The sequence below is a fragment of the Microtus ochrogaster genome, chromosome 16 (genome assembly GCF_000317375.1).
Source record: "Microtus ochrogaster isolate Prairie Vole_2 chromosome 16, MicOch1.0, whole genome shotgun sequence".
NCBI classification, from domain to species: domain Eukaryota; kingdom Metazoa; phylum Chordata; class Mammalia; order Rodentia; family Cricetidae; genus Microtus; species Microtus ochrogaster.
Window position 1 is genome coordinate 17262219 of NC_022018.1, and position 12418 is coordinate 17274636.

Genomic DNA, 12418 nt, shown 5'->3' on the forward strand with positions numbered 1-12418 from the left:
TGCATCCACGCCTACATACCATCCCATCTACAGTGCGTGCATCGGACATGTTGAGAGGGTGCATCCACGCCTACATACCATCTCATCTACAGTCCAGTGCGTACAATCAGCTGAAACAAGAAAGAGCTGTGCTGGGGTCGAGAAGAAATGTCCCATAGGCTCCCGTACTCGAACACATGGCCCCCGGTTGGCAGCTGTTTGAGGATGTACGGGAGGAAACGAAGCCATGCTGGAGGAAGGAAGTTACTAGAGGAAGGTACCAATTTTTTTTTTTTTTTTAGTTTGCTTTCACTTTTGTGATAAACATCATGACCAAAAGCCACTTGGGTAGCAAAGACTTTTATTTTGGCTTACACTTCCATATCACAGTCCACCATTGCGAGAAGCAGGGCAGGAACTCAAGCAGACACCACAAAGAAATGTGTTTTACTGGCTTGTTTACCTTGACCTACTCAGCTGCTTATACAACCCAGGCTCACCTGCCTAGGGCTGGCATAGTCTACAGTGAGCTAGGCCCTCCCATATCAGTTGTGGTGGTGATGGTGTGTGTGATTGATCAAAATGCTTTATGTAGGTGATGAAAATGTCATAAGGAAACCCAGAATTATGTATAATTAATATACAACAATGGAGAAAACAAGATAATCATATTTAAAAATTTAATACTGAGGTAAAATTAAGGAACCGTAGCAGAAAGATCAAAAGGGTATAATTGCCTTAACGCCATAGATAACTTTTGTTAAATAAGTTCTGCTTCTATTTGGTCAGTTTTTATTTTGATTTTTGAGATAGTCTTTCTATGTAACTTAGGCTAACCTCTAACTCTCTGTGTAGCCTAGGCTGGCCTTGATCTTGAAGTTCCCCTGCTCTGCCTCTCCAGTGCTTGGATTACACATCCCCATGCCTGGCTGCTGTGAGATTTTTAGCTTGTGTTTTCTGAGCCATGAACGAGGCCTTTGTTCAGGTCTTGAATTTCTTTCACCATAATCTGACACCATTTGGACAACAGGCTTTGCAAAAGTGTTCTATTTATTCATAAGTGTCTCATGCTGTTGATGCTCCTGTAAATCATATGTAACTTTAAAAATTGTAGATGATTATTATTGTGTAGAATGTCATTTAAAAACAGATAGCTTCAAAACTTGCCTTATTTTATATTAAATTCCAAAATATAGGGAATACATGTCATCTTCATCTAGAAAGAGTAAGACAACATGGTAAAACACTTAATAATAATTGGCAGGGTAGCCCACACTTTTAATCCAAGGACTTCAGAAGCCCAGGCAGTTGGATCTCTGAGTTAGTTCAGAGCTAGCCTGGGCTACCCAGTAAGACCCCATCTTAAAAACAAAAACAAAACAAACCCTAATAAACAATAGTTGTATAATAGACACACATAAAAGTTTAGTATGATTTATGGAGGATATGGCTTTGTAAAATTTTTTCATATAAGCATATATTGTCCAAGTATGCATTTCATACACATCTTGGTAATCTCTGTCTCATCCTCCAAGCCTATTCGCGCCCCCCTTTCTCTTAGTTTCCTTTGCCCCCTAGAAAGGTTCACTTCTCTGTCCAGACCGTGGTAGTTTGAATGTAATTGGCCCCATAATCTCATAGGGAGTGACACTATTAGGCATTGTGGCTTTGTTGGAGTGGGTGTGGCCTTGTTAGAGGAAGTGTGTCATTGTAGGGGTGGGCTTCGAAGTTTCCTATGTTCAGGATCTTGCCCAGTGTCTCAGTTGACTTTCTGTTGTCTGTAAGGTGTAGGACTCCCGGCTACTTCTTCAGTACCATGTCTGCCTGCATGCCATCATGCTCTCTGCCATGATGATGGTGGTGGACTGACCCTCTGAATGGTAAGCTGCCACCTCGATTTATAAGAGTTTCCATGGCCTCTTCATAGCAGTAAAAACTATAACTAAGAATTTGGTACCAGAGACTGGGGTATTGTGAGAGTCCTGACTGTAATTTTGTTTGAAAGAGTATGAGCATTGGGAGGCTGGGTTAGGGAGGTAGTGAAATGCTGTAAGCACTGCTTAGTGGGGGCATAGGAGTAGGAGCATGGAAGACAACAGTGGTGAAATATGATTTGATGAAATGTGAGCATCAAAAGGTTTCAGAGGAGAAGAATGTTAGCACAGGGCCTAGAGACTGGTCTTGTGGTGTTTTGGTTAAGAATGTGACTGTTTTTTGCCCTTGTCCAAAGAGTCTACCTGAGGCTAAAGTGAAGAGTTTTGGATTAATTCCATTTGCAGAGGAAATCTCAAAATAGCCTAGTATAGAATCTGCCCTGTGGTTATTAGAGTTAATTGTGATAAATATTTATAATGAAAAGAAGCATGCTGAACAAGGAAAAGTATTTGAGGAGAAAAAGGGCACCAGAGAGGGGAATGGAGCTAAGTCCTGTGTTCAAGGAGATAAACAGATTAAGAAATGGAATAAAGGGAGCGGTGACCTCAGGGCAAGGTCCCACCCTGCTAAATTTTCAATTTGTGAAAAGGAACTAAAGAAAAGCTTAGAGTCGAGTATGGTGGTGCATGCAGCTTTCAAAGGAAGGATTTATTTTGGCTCACCGGTTGAGAGTACAGTTCACTGGGAAGTCATGGCAGTATATGAGGCAGCTGGTCACACAGTGTTTACAATCAGGAAGCAGAGAGAGATGGATGCTGGTGCTCAGCCTGCTTTCTAGTTTAGTTCGGGACCCAGCTCATGGAATGGTACTGCCCATATGCAGGGTGGTCCCTCCCACCTCTATGAGCTTAACCAGAATCCTTTTTATAGATACCACCAGAGATCGGTTTCAGAGATGACTCTAGATTCTGTGTGGCTGACAACAGGCACACAATGCCTGGTTAGATTTGAAAAAGAGCTGTGATCCAGAAGAGGATACAGACAAAGAGATAAACTCTCTGGAAAGAGAAACCAGGGGCTCAGAAGAAAGACAGAAACCTGGGTGGGAAGATCAATCTGGGAGAAAATACCCGGCAACACTGGAGGAAAATTTTGGGAGGAAATTGAGATTTTGATAAAGAAATGTTGGAAACGTAAGATGCAATGAATAATAAAAAAGGCACCCACCAGTGGAAAGCACCACTAAGAGTGTCAACCAAGAGAAGAAAGAGTATCTGAGACTGAAGACAAGGTTTCCAGAACCAGTAAAGAACATAAATAAGCATGAATAGTAAAGGAGTCTAGGATTTGACTAAGATTCCTAAAGACCCTCAGAAGCTAAAGACAGAAGAAGATTTAAGACAATAACTAAATGCATATGAATATATTCAGTTAAATAATAGCAGTTAAATATCCAGTCAAATGATAATTGGTGGTTTCAGTGCATCCTTGCTTCTGTTATTCAGCTTAGAAGAATGAAATTCAACATTTGAGGGAAATAAGTGGGACTGGAGATCATAAGTCACACTCAGAAGATGCATATTTTCCATCATAGAGTGTCTAGATTTAAGCTGTGTATACGCATGTGTGCGTGGGAGTGTGTGTGTGAGTTGGGGGAGGAGCAAGAGAGGGCAGGAATGAGAAGGGAGAAAGTTTTACAGTGGAGTTGGGGGAGGAGAGCAAGCTGGGGTAATGGAATGTGTGTAACAGGAAGGCAGGAGGGTCTGTTTGTGGGGGAAGAAGTTAGAGAGGAAGGACAATGGGGCCAAATAAGAGCAAAGCATGCAGGAAAATGTCCCTTTGACACCCATTCCTTTGTCTACTAACTGAGGTTTTAAAAAATAAAACCATAATGTCTGTCACAGCAATGGAAACACATGTCCTGTGATTATGTGAATAGATAAACCACTGTCACAGTAATGGAGACACATGTCCTGTGATTATGTGAACAGATAAACCATTCTAGAGCTGGATAGATGGAACTAGAACCATGTCAGACATGTAATAAAAGATGGCCAAGCCCTCATTTAGAATTCTCCCACACTCACAGCTTTCTGTGTCTGCTTCAGCCCTAGGGAGGATGAAGCTGCTGTTATGATCTGCTGGCCTGGTCTGTCACCTGGGTACTCTGTCCCTTTAAGAGACAAGCCTCCCCCTCCCCTAACCCCTCCCCTTCCACAGAGGGAAGCAGATATCCCACCTCCTTCAGCCTGTGTACTCTCGGTCCATCTGTCTCCTGAAGAGGTAACTCCCTTCTCTCTCTTTACCCCTCTCTATCTCTCTCTATCCCCCCCTACCTGTCATCTCCTCCCTTCTCCCCTTCCCCCTTTCCTTTTCCCTCCATTACCCATTAAATGAACTTTCTCTACATGGCATTTTCTCTGTTTCTAACCCACTACAGCTCCTCATGGGACTGGCTGTCCTACCAACCCAGCAAGGTCTCTCACCCACTGCCTCCCACCCGCCTGGGACCCACAGAGGCCTTGGGTGGTGGGACCAGCTGCCCCTTGTGGATCACTGCCACCCCTCAGGAAACTGCATCATTTTATCTAACCATTACATTGGTACCATCAGATTCAGTAGGCCCTCCTGCCCCCCTCCCGCAACCAGGGACTGGGACCCAGAACCAGGTTTCTCTACAACAACCCCGCATTCCATCTGCCTGAACACTGACCTCCACATACACCAGTGGCTTCGATTGATGAGTTTTCCCTTCCAGTCAGCTTAACTGTTTCTCTGAGCCCAATGCCTTGGCCGTTGAGCTTCCAGTAACCCTCTGGTGTTCCTAGAAATGGGGAGAAACCCCCACCCAACCATTGCCTTCACAGCTACAGTTGAGCCCTTAGCTGACATTCACCTCTGGTTGTTTCCCATAGCTAAAACTGTGACTGGAATGCCCAGGGTGGTCCTCCTGTGCTAGCACTGCACACGCTGAGTGGTGCATTCACTTTGGGACTTAGGGTCCCTCGGATTTGTGTGTGTGGGGGGGGTGTGTGTGTTTCTTTTGGGCCACTCATAAGTGGACCCTGCTATGAGAAACACCCAGGGCGGCCTCTAGCCTCAGGCTTCTGAGTCTTTTTGACTAGAGCCAGTCAGGTTACATTATCACCCTGACTATAAAAAGAAGACATTCCCCTACAGGCCTTGAGGTGTTCGCTGTTTTCACATGTTTTCATGTTTTCAGCTATGAAAAATAAACCCTCAAACTATCGGGCACCTACCTGTAAACACTCTGCCAGTGTCCTACAGGCTCTGCTTTTCCTTCCACTGGGCAGCCCCTTCCCCACCCGTCTGAAAACGCTCTTTTCCTTTTCCTCCCATTCCTTCTATTCTATCCCTGCCACCACTACCACTGGTCCCACGGAAACCAACAAGATTATTAAAAAATTTTCATAACAAAAAGAGACAGGTTGGCTCCTAGCAGCAGCACTCTACTTCCTCCAAAGAAGACAGAATATAGATGGGCACAGAACGTCCATCTGCAATTCACTTCATCAACTGCCAAGTGCTGACCACTGGGCAAAACTACTTTCATCTAAACTAAAGATCTCTAGATGTGGACAGAATCGACAGCCTAGCTGCTCAGGTCAAGGTAGGTTTGTCTTCCTACAGATTTCTTAGCCCACAGGATCCTCTAGAGTCTGTCAGGCCCCGTGCTAAATAGCAAAAGTCAAATACGACCCTCAACAACCATGGAGGAACCTGAGGAGGGGCTGAAGGTGGACAACTGAGTAATTAAAAAAACTGTCATTTTTAAATCAATAACAAGTAAAATTTTATTCTTCTCAAAGATCTCTGATGCAGTTTGACAGCTGAGAGGTTTTGTCATTCAAATGGACAGCCTAACCAACCAAATTTCAAAAAGCTACAAGTTAACAGAATTCTCTCCCACGCTGCCTTTCATAGTCTTAAAGATACTTTTCATTATGCAAAAATACCTGTCACAGTCATTCTGATATAGATATGCTGCTGTTTAAAACTTATGTTTTCACAAACTCAAAAAATTCTTGTGAGTTCCAGAGAGCCGAATTGAAGGATTCACCTTAAACAGGTCAGATACACCCTTCTCAATTCCCTGGTCCTGAAATTTTTTTCTTCCTAAACTTAACTTTGTCCTCTGTTCTGCCAACACCTTGTAAGGTTCAAGAGACACTGGACAGTTCCATACCACAAATCCTGGGCAGAAGTAAAGTGACCAGCTACCCTAGGATGTGACCAGCACCCAGCTTTCTCAGATCCCCCCACCCCAAGACGATGCCCACAAATAAGCAGGAAGCAGTCTTGAGAATCTGCCATCCCAATTCCTTTAACCTGCTATGCCTAACTTCCTGCCTTTTTATTATAAGAAAGAGATGGGAATGTTATGATCTGCTGGCCTCGTCTGTCACCTGGGTACCCTGTCCCTTTAAGAGACAAGTCCTGCTGTCTTTCAACCCATCCTCTTTTGCCAAGGAAAGTGCTTCTCCAGCCTGTTCTCTCTCCTTCCATCTCTTTCCTGGAGAGGTAACTTTTGTTTTGTCTCTTTACCCCTCTCTATCTCTCTCTATCCCCACTCTCTCTACCTCTCTCTCTCCTTCCCTCTTTTCCCCCTTCCCCCTTTTCTTTTCCCACCATAACCCACTAAATAAACTCTATACACAAACTTTCTCGCTGTATGGAGTATCTGTCTGTCTCTCACCCACCAAGGTGACCCCTGAGGCCTGGGGGACCCATTGAGGCCTCGGATCACCTGCCACTAGCCCTTGTGGGACCCACCTTCCCCCCCTTTATCTTTAAAAAAGAATAACAGCATCTTTGGGCAGAGGAAGCCAGTCAGCTGATAGGCAGGCAGAGAGTTGCTATATGGTGTCTCCGTTATAAAAGCACTCAATATGGCAAAGACAGCACTACTGGGGCTTTTTAATCAATGAAATTCACATACTACTGTTATGGTTCCAGCCACACAGTGGTGGCAGTCACTTCCAGGTTCCAGGGCCACACAAGTGCTCAGGCAAAATACTTAGCCACCCTGGGATCTCAAATAGTAGCTTCACGGAGCTTTCTAGAAGCTCATTCAATGATAGTTTTTCTCCTCTGCATCCAGTGATTTTTAGAGCAATTTAGACCATTCTGTGGTTTGAATGAAAAACGTCCTATTTGGTCTTTCCAGCAGGTGGCACTGTTTTAAAAGGTTGTGCATGCTGTGGGGTCTAGCTTTGGATAGGCCTATAAGAAATATCAACTATGAGTCTTTTCCATCAAATACTGTAAAACTTGTGTTTAGAACAAGGAATTAAAATCTTTTCATCTCCCCCAACTTGTAAGACTTTTTATGCAAATGTTTTAATCCAACCCATCCTGTAAAAATAGAGTCCTGGACCTTGCAACAAAGGTCCAGGACTCTATTCTAGGAATTTGATGTCCTGGAGCAATGACCCCTTCCTCTTTCATTTTCTGTGTGCCAATACTTTTCAGACTAACTACCTGAGTAAGATTCTGAGGTTCGACCCTAGTCAATGGGAAAGAGACACAGCCACTGCCTGGGTTAGAATAAAAGCCAAATGCACTTCCTGCCTCCGAGTGTTCGCTTTTCCCCAGCACAAGAGTTTCTGTTGATCAAGAGTATTATTTGCAGCTGGGCGGTGGTGGCGCATGCCTTTAATCCCAGCACTCGGGAGGTAGAGGCAGGCGGATCTCTGTGAGTTTGAGGCCAGCCTGGTCTACAAGAGCTAGTTCCAGGACAGGCTTCAAAGCTACAGAGAAACCCTGTCTCAAAACAAACAAAAACAAAACAAAAAATAAAAAAAGACAATATAGTCTGCCTTGTCTAGAAGACACTTCTTTGTGATCCTAAACTTATTTCTACCGCAGTCCAACTCAATTTCTTTTGTTTGTTCGTATGTATGTTCCTGTGTGTCTGTTCCTGTGTGTCTGTGTGTCCATGCATGTGGAGCTCAGAGGACAACTTCCAGGTGTTGGCTCTCACCTTCTGCCTTGTTGAGTTGGGGTCTCTCCTGATGGTGCTGCTGTTTTGCCTGTTCCATACTAGTTGCCAGGCAACCCTCCTACTCCGGCTCTCTTCTTCAATGGGTGTGCTGGGATATGAGTGTCAGGCTCCCACATCTAGCTTTTTAATGTTGGTTTCAGGGATGGAACTCAAATTGTCAGGCCTTCGTGGCAAATGTTTTTACTGAATGAGCCATCCCCCGGCTCCTAGCCCCACCCCTTCCTATTGCTGCCTCTACAAACATGTGAACAGCAGCCTCCTGCTCCTGATGTTACATCCTCGCCCATTCCCACCATCCATGTTCCTTGTCTCCCCACCTATGATATACTGACCTGCAAATGATGGACCTAAGCAATCCTCCTTCCCTTCAGCTGCTTTGTCAGGTATGTGGCCATAGCCAGGAAAAGAATAATCTACAGACCACACATTGGTTCTCATTCTTCACTCAGAACCAGTCTGGGTGCTGTTTCGGGTGGGATTAGTGATACCTTCTGTTTGATTGGAACCTTCAGCTTGCCCTTCTATGATCCAGAAAGGCCCATTTCTATCTCTACCTCCAAACCCTGCCTACTCAGAGAGTCTCTGAAACAAAGAAAAGGCACCAAAAATCACAGTTCTACACCCCTTCTCCACATTCTACAGCTTCCTTCCCTAAAGTTGTCTTCACCTTGGTCCCTGCTGGAGAGCTCAGCTTTTGACCATACTTGGGCACAAAGCCAGCTTGTGGCCATGTCATCACCTCTTGACTACAACCTATAGTGTCTCCCTACTTTAGGTCTGGGATATGGCTTCTCTGGCTTTGACATCCAGGACTGGAGAACTCACCCAGGAGTTGCTTTGCTTAAAAAAGCCTGTTGTACTTTTTCAATTTGGCTTGATCTAGCATACTGCATTGGCCAAGAAACCTATTATAAAGGGCAGAATCCTATTACCAGTGTATGTATGCATGCGTGTGTGTGTGTGTGTGTGTGTGTCTATGTATGTTTGTGAAACTTGTATCCCTATCAGATGTGGAGACTAAAGGGTCCTAATATTTTTTTTAAATATTATATGGGCTGGACATACAGCTCCATGGTTGTGTTCTAGACACTAGGTTCCATGCCCTACCATGTAAAAGGAGAAAGCCCCACATCACAGTATAAAAAGCTGACTTTTCCCTATGCAATCTCAGGCATCTTCCTGTCCTATTTTGGAATCACCTTCCAGCTTATTATTTTTAAGCCCAGTGATTTTTCTTAAAGTCTGAATGAAAAATAGAAAGTTGACTTAATTTACTTCCTTGCCTGTGCACCTAGATCTAATCCACCAATTCCCTTCCATTCACCCATCCTGCCCAGAGGCACCTGCCTCCCATCCCTCTTCTGCTCAAGGGACCCTTGTCTCCTCTCTTCCAGTATTCTCTCCCTTCTCTTTTTAGCACTTAGCACTTTTATTGGTTTAATATTATGTATGGGGTGTGTGGGCAGGCCACAGTACAGTACTCCGGTGGTAGAGGACAGAACCGTGGGCCACTTCTCTCTCCCCGCCTTTACATGAGTTCTGAGGATTGAGCTCAGCAGACACTTTACCCTCAGAGCCCTATCACCAGCCCTCCCGCTTCTATTACCTTTTTCCTTTGCTTTTTTAAAGTTCAAGGACAATTTTCCTAGACTCTGAAAGGAAAGTCCCTGGGAAGATAGCTGTCTGGGAAAGAGATGGTGAAGATGAAGCTAGAAAACCATTCCATTTGAGTTAAGGCAGCAAGGAGGTCAGCCTGGCAGATATGAGCCGCCACATGGCAGGGAGAGGTATTTGAGAGAAAGGATGGAAGAGCTCTAAGTACCAGTGAAGGCCTCTGAGGCTCTGATTAGTGTCTGAAAGAAAAAGAAAACAAACAACCCAAAGAAACAGAAGAGAGGAAAAAGCAGAAGTTATGCCTTTCTGAGCCTCAGAAGGAAAGACAGACCCAACTAACAAAGCCCCATGGTGGTTGCGTAGCAACTGTACTGAGGGCAGACATCCTGGAAAGGAAGAAGACATTATCTCATTAGAGACAGTTATTCCTCCCTCTCTTTAGATGGCTTACTGTGAACCTGCCTTCCTGGTGAGTGACTGGGCCGACTGGTCACACTGTGCCTGCAGTCAGGAAGCCGAGAGAGATGAATGTTGGTCTGGTGTCCAGCTTACAGTCTCCTTTACACTCAATTCAGGATTCCAGCCTATGGAATGGTACTGCCCACACTTAGGGAAGGCTTTCCTACTTCAGTTAACTCCCCTACAGGTTTGTTTCCTTGGTCGTTCTGAATTCCACCAAGTTGACAATCCACATCAACACCACTGCCTCATCTTGTTCTTCAAGAGATTTTGACTCATTTTGCCCCTTTATTCGTTCTCCTTTCATCATATGGTGCTGGAAAGTCAAACGGGTTGTCAGACCTGGCGGCAACCTTCACCTGCTGAGCCATGTGTTTAGCAATGTTATTTTATAAGAGAGAGCCATTAAAAACAGGACATGCTAACAAAGACAGGGAAGAGCCTGCAGGAAAGCTGCACAGGGACACCAGGCCTGAACCTAAGGCCTTTTAGAGGATTGCACAGTAGACCAGACCTGCTGCTTCACCTGAGTACCTTCTCTGAGGGTGGCAGGCCAGGACGGGCCTGGAGACCCACAAGTCAGCTGAGTGTTTTCTCTGAGGCCGCCAGGCCAGGTCAGGACGGGCCTGGAGACCCACGGGTCAGCTGAGTGCCTTCTCTGAGGGTGGCAGGCCAGGTCAGGACAGACCTGGAGACCCACAGGTCTGCTGGCCCCAGGGCCTGTGTGGAGCACAGACTTCCAGATGTTTTCCTCCTCATGGGTAACAGCTGGTGGTGCAGGACCATGCCAGACCTCAGTATCTGGATTCACAGAGCACTCAGACTGCCCCTGGAGTATTGTGGGGGGTTGGGGTCTCCTTTCCACAGCTGCTCACAGGTCCAGGACTGCTGGAGGGGTCCACTGGGCACCTGTGGGGGCTGGGTTAGGATTATCCTGAATGTTTTCATGGCTGCAGTTCCAGGCTCACTGCTCTGCAAGAGCTGCAACTTCTTCACTGTTTAGTCTTTAAAGCAGTGTGACATTGAGTGTGTACTGGAGTTGGGGGAATCTTTCTATCAATATCTTTCTATCTAAGAATAGCTTATTATCTATATTAACTTTGTTTATTCTTTAATACAAATAAACAATTTTCTCCATGCAGGGCTTTAATAAGATTTGTTTATAAGTATGTTACATCTTCATCATATTCTTAAAGTCCTTGTGTAAGAAACTACACTTCCAATTGTCAGTTGGATTTTTGGTTCCAGTGATGTTTGCAAATTCTGTTTCTTGGGGGTTTCTTGACGTTGTTAGCTTCGTAAGGATTCTTGGCATGTACAGCTTAGATAGTTAGGTTTCTTCCTAGTCAGTGTAGACACTAAGTTCATTCTCTAGGCCTGCAGCGCTAGCAATGCCCTCAAGTAGAGCATGGACGGCGTGGCCCAGTGCCTGCTCTGATCTGTAGTCTCAGTGCCTCTGTGCCTTCTGTGAATGTACCTTCTGGGCTAAGGATGTTGCCTTTGACTTCTAGTTTTCTGGGGATCTTGATCATGAATAGGTATGAACCTACAAACATGCTTATAATGCTTTAGAGATTCAGTATAGATAGATCACATACTCCTGAGATTAAGCCCAATTTGGATGTGGTACAATATTATTTGTGTATCTGATATCAGGAAATATAAAACTTGTTTTTACATTTATTAAGTGTGTGTGTACCCTGTCCTCACCCGCTATGGTATTTGTGTGGAGATCAGTGGACAGCTCTGGGAAGTTTGTTCTCCCCTTCTGCCATGTGGGTTTCAGGCACTGGGCTCCCACCCAGTGGGACAAGCCCTGACCCATGAGCCATCTCAGTAACCCCAAACTCAAAACAACACATTTGAACAATTCACGGTTTTCTAAAAGTTTCAGATTCTAAAGCACTTTATATGTCAAATTTGATAATTATGAATACTCAACTGATAACTTTTATGCAGTTATCACATTGTACCAAAATGGTATTTATTCTACAACTATGACATTTTACATTTTAAAGTCGGAGTAAAACAGAGGCATGAATAATGCACCCATCCACCTACTCATTATGAAAGCTCAGTAAACTGCCTAGAAGAAATATCATAATCTGATAAATGCTGTGTGTGACAAGCCTACAAACACAGCTAACATTTGGCACAGAAATACTGAGTTCTTCCCCTTTGACTAAAATAGGACAAAGATGTCTGGTTTCAACACGTCTGAAGACTATGACCCTTGAAGTCCTAGACAAGGCAAGAAAACAAAAGGTTGAAAACACCGCGGAGAACATAGCGTAGCCCAATTTTGCTAGATGAACCCATAACTGTGAGACCCATAACTGTGAGACTCATAACTGTGAGACCCATAACTGTGAGACTCATAACTGTGAGACTCTTAACTGTGATACTCTTAACTGTGAGACTCTTAACTGTGAGACCCATAACTGTGAGACTCTTAACTGTGAGACC